The following is an 8,648-nucleotide window of genomic DNA, read 5'->3' on the forward strand; positions in this document are numbered from 1 at the left end:
AGAATCCCTTTTATGCCCATATATGGAGATCCCTAACAGAATCCCTTTTATGCCCATACATGGAGATCCCTAACAGAATCCCTTTTATGCCCATATATGGAGATCCCTAACAGAATCCCTTTTATGCCCATATATGGAGATCCCTAACAGAATCCCTTTTATGCCCATATATGGAGATCCCTAACAGAATCCCTTTTATGCCCATATATGGAGATCCCTAACAGAATCCCTTGTATGCCCATATATGGAGATCCCTAACAGAATCCCTTTTATGCCCATATATGGAGATCCCTAACAGAATCCCTTTTATGCCCATATATTATGGAGAAATCCCTGCTCTGAGTATCTGACATCAGTGTGATGTCACCTGTTTATGCCCATATATGGAGATCCCTGCTCTGCGTATCTGGTTGCTATGGTAAACAGTTGGTTGCTAGGGTAAAAAAACATGGTTGCTATGGTAAACAGTTGGTTGCTAGGGTAAACAGTTGGTTGCTAGGGTAAAACCATGGTTGCTAAGGTGGTTGCTAACGTACACTAACAAACCAGCAACAACAGACTGTTGCCACAGCAACGTACACAAAGGTTTGTGTACACATGTGGTGTGATGTCATACTGATGCGGAGATATGAGCAGGGCAAAGGTGTGACGTGTGACGGACGGACGGACGGCCGGTGGAGGTTTTCATAGTAAACTGCTCCCTGACGGTCGCAATGATGAAGAGGAGGTTGTATACGTGCCTGATTTTCACGTAAGTATTAACTGAGTAAGTATGGAAAGATGTCCCCTTTACTTTACAGGTCATATACAGTTGCAGTGCATCCAGGAGATGATTTCTACATGATATTGTAAATGTTCATTATTTATGTTTTAGATTCTTTGATATGGGGCCGCCCTGGTGTCGCGGTTAGAGCACACGCCTTTCCCGTCGTGGGTTCAAACGCAGCCGGGGTCGACGTCAGCAAGGAAACGCGGTCGCAAAGGGACCCTTATTCTATAGGGTCCGCCCTAGTGTAGCTGTTTGAGCACACGCCTTTCCCGTCGTGGGTTCAAACGCAGCCGGGGTCGACGTCAGCGTGGAATTGCGGTCGCAACGGGCCCCTTATTGTAAGATGAAGAAGAGAAGAGGAAATAAGAAGATGAATAGGGACATAATGAAGAGAATACAATGATGATGAGGAGGTTGTATGCGTGCCTGATTTTCACGTAAGTATTAACTGAGTAAGTATGGAAAGATTTCCCCTTTACTTTACAGGTCATATACAGTTGCAGTGCATCCAGGAGATGATTTCTACATGATATTGTAAATGTTCATTATTTATGTTTTAGATTCTTTGATATGGGGCCGCCCTGGTGTCGCGGTTAGAGCACACGCCTTTCCCGTCGTGGGTTCAAACGCAGCCAGGTTCGATGTCAGCAAGGAAACGCGGTCGCAAAGGGACCCTTATTCTATAGGGGCCGCCCTAGTGTAGCTGTTTGAGCACACGCCTTTCCCGTCGTGGGTTCAAACGCAGCCGGGGTCGACGTCAGCGTGGAATTGCGGTCGCAACGGGCCCCTTATTGTAAGATGAAGATGAAGAAGAGAAGAGGAAATAAGAAGATGAAGAGGGACATAATGAAGAGAATACAATGATGAAGAGGAGGTTGTATGCGTGCCTGATTTTCACGTAAGTATTAACTGAGTAAGTATGGAAAGATGTCCCCTTTACTTTACAGGTCATATACAGTTGCAGTGCATCCAGGAGATGATTTCTACATAATATTGTAAATGTTCATTATTTATGTTTTAGATTCTTTGATATGGGGCCGCCCTGGTGTCGCGGTTAGAGCACACGCCTTTCCCGTCGTGGGTTCAAACGCAGCCGGGGTCGACGTCAGCAAGGAAACGCGGTCGCAAAGGGACCCTTATTCTATAGGGGCCGCCCTAGTGTAGCTGTTTGAGCACACGCCTTTCCCGTCGTGGGTTCAAACGCAGCCGGGGTCGACGTCAGCGTGGAATTGCGGTCGCAACGGGCCCCTTATTGTAAGATGAAGATGAAGAAGAGAAGAGGAAATAAGAAGATGAAGAGGGACATAATGAAGAGAATACAATGATGAAGAGGAGGTTGTATGCGTGCCTGATTTTCACGTAAGTATTAACTGAGTAAGTATGGAAAGATGTCCCCTTTACTTTACAGGTCATATACAGTTGCAGTGCATCCAGGAGATGATTTCTACATAATATTGTAAATGTTCATTATTTATGTTTTAGATTCTTTGATATGGGGCCGCCCTGGTGTCGCGGTTAGAGCACACGCCTTTCCCGTCGTGGGTTCAAACGCAGCCGGGGTCGACGTCAGCAAGGAAACGCGGTCGCAAAGGGACCCTTATTCTATAGGGGCCGCCCTAGTGTAGCTGTTTGAGCACACGCCTTTCCCGTCGTGGGTTCAAACGCAGCCGGGGTCGACGTCAGCGTGGAATTGCGGTCGCAACGGGCCCCTTATTGTAAGATGAAGATGAAGAAGAGAAGAGGAAATAAGAAGATGAAGAGGGACATAATGAAGAGAATACAACCAGTAAGACTCCCTAATCGGGAGATAAGCGACCGTTGGTCGCTTATCTCCACAAATAGGCCAAAAGTTTGTTTTACCAATTATCAAGACATACGGGCAGTTGACAGTTTGCCATGGTTACTCATTGAAGTTGAATCTCCATATATGGAGATAACCTACGCATCACACTAAGTCTGACCTCACCAGCCCATATTTGGGCATGAGCAACTTATGTCTCCATATATGGAGATATGATGACATCACACAGTCCTCAGCCGATGATGTGGCGTGATGTCATACAATACACAAACGAGCCCTACAGTATAAAGGGGCAATTCTTGCCAGGAAAGAAGCATATCTTCGACTCAGACCTTATCGCCAGGGTTGGCTTATAGCAGCTGTCGGTAGGACCATATATGGATTCTGTTAGTGTGGATCTCCTAACAGGGCATCATCTAGGATACCATCCCTTTTATGCCCATATATGGAGATCCCTAACAGAATCCCTTTCATGCCCATATATGGAGATCCCTAACAGAATCCCTTTTATGCCCATATATGGAGATCCCTAACAGCATCCCTTTTATGCCCATATATGGAGATCACTAACAGCTAACAGAATCCCTTTTATGCCCATATATGGAGATCCCTAACAGAATCCCTTTTATGCCCATATATGGAGATCCCTAACAGAATCCCTTTTATGCCCATATATGGAGATCCCTAACAGAATCCCTTTTATGCCCATATATGGAGATCCCTAACAGAATCCCTTTTATGCCCATATATGGAGATCCCTAACAGAATCCCTTGTATGCCCATATATGGAGATCCCTAACAGAATCCCTTTTATGCCCATATATGGAGATCCCTAACAGAATCCCTTTTATGCCCATATATTATGGAGAAATCCCTGCTCTGAGTATCTGACATCAGTGTGATGTCACCTGTTTATGCCCATATATGGAGATCCCTGCTCTGCGTATCTGGTTGCTATGGTAAACAGTTGGTTGCTAGGGTAAAAAAACATGGTTGCTATGGTAAACAGTTGGTTGCTAGGGTAAACAGTTGGTTGCTAGGGTAAAACCATGGTTGCTAAGGTGGTTGCTAACGTACACTAACAAACCAGCAACAACAGACTGTTGCCACAGCAACGTACACAAAGGTTTGTGTACACATGTGGTGTGATGTCATACTGATGCGGAGATATGAGCAGGGCAAAGGTGTGACGTGTGACGGACGGACGGACGGCCGGTGGAGGTTTTCATAGTAAACTGCTCCCTGACGGTCGCAATGATGAAGAGGAGGTTGTATGCGTGCCTGATTTTCACGTAAGTATTAACTGAGTAAGTATGGAAAGATGTCCCCTTTACTTTACAGGTCATATACAGTTGCAGTGCATCCAGGAGATGATTTCTACATGATATTGTAAATGTTCATTATTTATGTTTTAGATTCTTTGATATGGGGCCGCCCTGGTGTCGCGGTTAGAGCACACGCCTTTCCCGTCGTGGGTTCAAACGCAGCCGGGGTCGACGTCAGCAAGGAAACGCGGTCGCAAAGGGACCCTTATTCTATAGGGTCCGCCCTAGTGTAGCTGTTTGAGCACACGCCTTTCCCGTCGTGGGTTCAAACGCAGCCGGGGTCGACGTCAGCGTGGAATTGCGGTCGCAACGGGCCCCTTATTGTAAGGGGCATAATGAAGGGACATAATGAAGAGAATACAACCAGTAAGACTCCCTAATCGGGAGATAAGCGACCGTTGGTCGCTTATCTCCACAAATAGGCCAAAAGTTTGTTTTACCAATTATCAAGACATACGGGCAGTTGACAGTTTGCCATGGTTACTCATTGAAGTTGAATCTCCATATATGGAGATAACCTACGCATCACACTAAGTCTGACCTCACCAGCCCATATTTGGGCATGAGCAACTTATGTCTCCATATATGGAGATATGATGACATCACACAGTCCTCAGCCGATGATGTGGCGTGATGTCATACAATACACAAACGAGCCCTACAGTATAAAGGGGCAATTCTTGCCAGGAAAGAAGCATATCTTCGACTCAGACCTTATCGCCAGGGTTGGCTTATAGCAGCTGTCGGTAGGACCATATATGGATTCTGTTAGTGTGGATCTCCTAACAGGGCATCATCTGGGATACCATCCCTTTTATGCCCATATATGGAGATCCCTAACAGAATCCCTTTCATGCCCATATATGGAGATCCCTAACAGAATCCCTTTTATGCCCATATATGGAGATCCCTAACAGCATCCCTTTTATGCCCATATATGGAGATCACTAACAGCTAACAGAATCCCTTTTATGCCCATATATGGAGATCCCTAACAGAATCCCTTTTATGCCCATATATGGAGATCCCTAACAGAATCCCTTTTATGCCCATATATGGAGATCCCTAACAGAATCCCTTTTATGCCCATATATGGAGATCCCTAACAGAATCCCTTTTATGCCCATATATGGAGATCCCTAACAGAATCCCTTGTATGCCCATATATGGAGATCCCTAACAGAATCCCTTTTATGCCCATATATGGAGATCCCTAACAGAATCCCTTTTATGCCCATATATTATGGAGAAATCCCTGCTCTGAGTATCTGACATCAGTGTGATGTCACCTGTTTATGCCCATATATGGAGATCCCTGCTCTGCGTATCTGGTTGCTATGGTAAACAGTTGGTTGCTAGGGTAAAAAAACATGGTTGCTATGGTAAACAGTTGGTTGCTAGGGTAAACAGTTGGTTGCTAGGGTAAAACCATGGTTGCTAAAGTGGTTGCTAACGTACACTAACAAACCAGCAACAACAGACTGTTGCCACAGCAACGTACACAAAGGTTTGTGTACACATGTGGTGTGATGTCATACTGATGCGGAGATATGAGCAGGGCAAAGGTGTGACGTGTGACGGATGGACGGACGGCCGGTGGAGGTTTTCATAGTAAACTGCTCCCTAACGGTCGCAATGATGAAGAGGAGGTTGTATGCGTGCCTGATTTTCACGTAAGTATTAACTGAGTAAGTATGGAAAGATGTCCCCTTTACTTTACAGGTCATATACAGTTGCAGTGCATCCAGGAGATGATTTCTACATGATATTGTAAATGTTCATTATTTATGTTTTAGATTCTTTGATATGGGGCCGCCCTGGTGTCGCGGTTAGAGCACACGCCTTTCCCGTCGTGGGTTCAAACGCAGCCGGGGTCGACGTCAGCAAGGAAACGCGGTCGCAAAGGGACCCTTATTCTATAGGGTCCGCCCTAGTGTAGCTGTTTGAGCACACGCCTTTCCCGTCGTGGGTTCAAACGCAGCCGGGGTCGACGTCAGCGTGGAATTGCGGTCGCAACGGGCCCCTTATTGTAAGATGAAGAAGAGAATAGGAAATAAGAAGATGAATAGGGACATAATGAAGAGAATACAATGATGATGAGGAGGTTGTATGCGTGCCTGATTTTCACGTAAGTATTAACTGAGTAAGTATGGAAAGATTTCCCCTTTACTTTACAGGTCATATACAGTTGCAGTGCATCCAGGAGATGATTTCTACATGATATTGTAAATGTTCATTATTTATGTTTTAGATTCTTTGATATGGGGCCGCCCTGGTGTCGCGGTTAGAGCACACGCCTTTCCCGTCGTGGGTTCAAACGCAGCCAGGTTCGATGTCAGCAAGGAAACGCGGTCGCAAAGGGACCCTTATTCTATAGGGGCCGCCCTAGTGTAGCTGTTTGAGCACACGCCTTTCCCGTCGTGGGTTCAAACGCAGCCGGGGTCGACGTCAGCGTGGAATTGCGGTCGCAACGGGCCCCTTATTGTAAGATGAAGATGAAGAAGAGAAGAGGAAATAAGAAGATGAAGAGGGACATAATGAAGAGAATACAATGATGAAGAGGAGGTTGTATGCGTGCCTGATTTTCACGTAAGTATTAACTGAGTAAGTATGGAAAGATTTCCCCTTTACTTTACAGGTAATATACAGTTGCAGTGCATCCAGGAGATGATTTCTACATGATATTGTAAATGTTCATTATTTATGTTTTAGATTCTTTGATATGGGGCCGCCCTGGTGTCGCGGTTAGAGCACACGCCTTTCCTGTCGTGGGTTCAAACGCAGCCGGGGTCGACGTCAGCAAGGAAACGCGGTCGCAAAGGGACCCTTATTCTATAGGGGCCGCCCTAGTGTAGCTGTTTGAGCACACGCCTTTCCCGTCGTGGGTTCAAACGCAGCCGGGGTCGACGTCAGCGTGGAATTGCGGTCGCAACGGGCCCCTTATTGTAAGATGAAGAAGAGAAGAGGAAATAAGAAGATGAAGAGGGACATAATGAAGAGAATACAATGATGAAGAGGAGGTTGTATGCGTGCCTGATTTTCACGTAAGTATTAACTGAGTAAGTATGGAAAGATTTCACCTTTACTTTACAGGTCATATACAGTTGCAGTGCATCCAGGAGATGATTTCTACATACTATTGTAAATTTTTATTATTTATTCTTTACGTTCTTTGATCTGTATTGTAATGTGCTCGTTTGATAGGCATCCTATCGTCAGACGAACATTTTATAATTCTTCCTTCTAGCTTGTTAACAAGGTAAGTGGGAAATAATCTGTCTTTAACTCTATTGTTTTTATTATTGTTTTTAGACAACAATAAATGTTTTTCTTTTGTTATAATACCTCCTACTGTAGCTTGTTAACTGGTAATCATGAATATGTTTCCCTTCACTACAGTACTACGCACCTGCTTTATTTTCATCTAGGTATAATCTAGGTATGGTATGAAACAATGGTTACTTGACTGTATTGTTCTAAGTTTCATTTCTGACTCGTTGGATTCTTGTTGTTTTTAATATATAGTGTATCTAATCTACTTTTCTTTTCTTTTTTTTACAGGTTCCTCTCCGAAGGAACCATCACCTTATCGTGGTGGAGAGGTTTGCGTGCCCCAATGAACCTGAGAGCTGCGCTGTCTGGTGCCTAGTGCTCCTGGAAGGGTCTCCCATGGCAAATTGGTCTCTGGCGAGGGGCCTGACTAAGAATTGTTCAAGAAGACCCAAAGAGGATGAGATCATTTCACTCCACCAGACAAGGTAAGCTAAAAGCTGATCTCTGACATGTTCACAAGTCCAAAGATAATCTCAGACAAACATTTGATATTTGATATGGGGCCTTATTCTATAGGGGCCGCCCTAGTGTAGCTGTTTGAGCACACGCCTTTCCCGTCATGGGTTCAAACGCAGCCGGGGTCGACGTCAGCGTGGAATTGCGGTCGCAACGGGCCCCTTATTGTAAGTTGAAGATGAAGAAGAGAAGAGGAAATAAGAAGATGAAGAGGGACATAATGAAGAGAATACAATGATGAAGAGGAGGTTGTATGCGTGCCTGATTTTCACGTAAGTATTAACTGAGTAAGTATGGAAAGATGTCCCCTTTACTTTACAGGTCATATACAGTTGCAGTGCATCCAGGAGATGATTTCTACATAATATTGTAAATGTTCATTATTTATGTTTTAGATTCTTTGATATGGGGCCGCCCTGGTGTCGCGGTTAGAGCACACGCCTTTCCCGTCGTGGGTTCAAACGCAGCCGGGGTCGACGTCAGCAAGGAAACGCGGTCGCAAAGGGACCCTTATTCTATAGGGGCCGCCCTAGTGTAGCTGTTTGAGCACACGCCTTTCCCGTCGTGGGTTCAAACGCAGCCGGGGTCGACGTCAGCGTGGAATTGCGGTCGCAACGGGCCCCTTATTGTAAGATGAAGATGAAGAAGAGAAGAGGAAATAAGAAGATGAAGAGGGACATAATGAAGAGAATACAATGATGAAGAGGAGGTTGTATGCGTGCCTGATTTTCACGTAAGTATTAACTGAGTAAGTATGGAAAGATGTCCCCTTTACTTTACAGGTCATATACAGTTGCAGTGCATCCAAGAGATGATTTCTACATAATATTGTAAATGTTCATTATTTATGTTTTAGATTCTTTGATATGGGGCCGCCCTGGTGTCGCGGTTAGAGCACACGCCTTTCCCGTCGTGGGTTCAAACGCAGCCGGGGTCGACGTCAGCAAGGAAACGCGGTCGCAAA

Source organism: Nannobrachium achirus (genome assembly GCF_963921795.1).
Source record: "Nannobrachium achirus genome assembly, chromosome: 3".
In the NCBI taxonomy this organism is placed as follows: Eukaryota; Metazoa; Chordata; class Actinopteri; order Myctophiformes; family Myctophidae; genus Nannobrachium; species Nannobrachium achirus.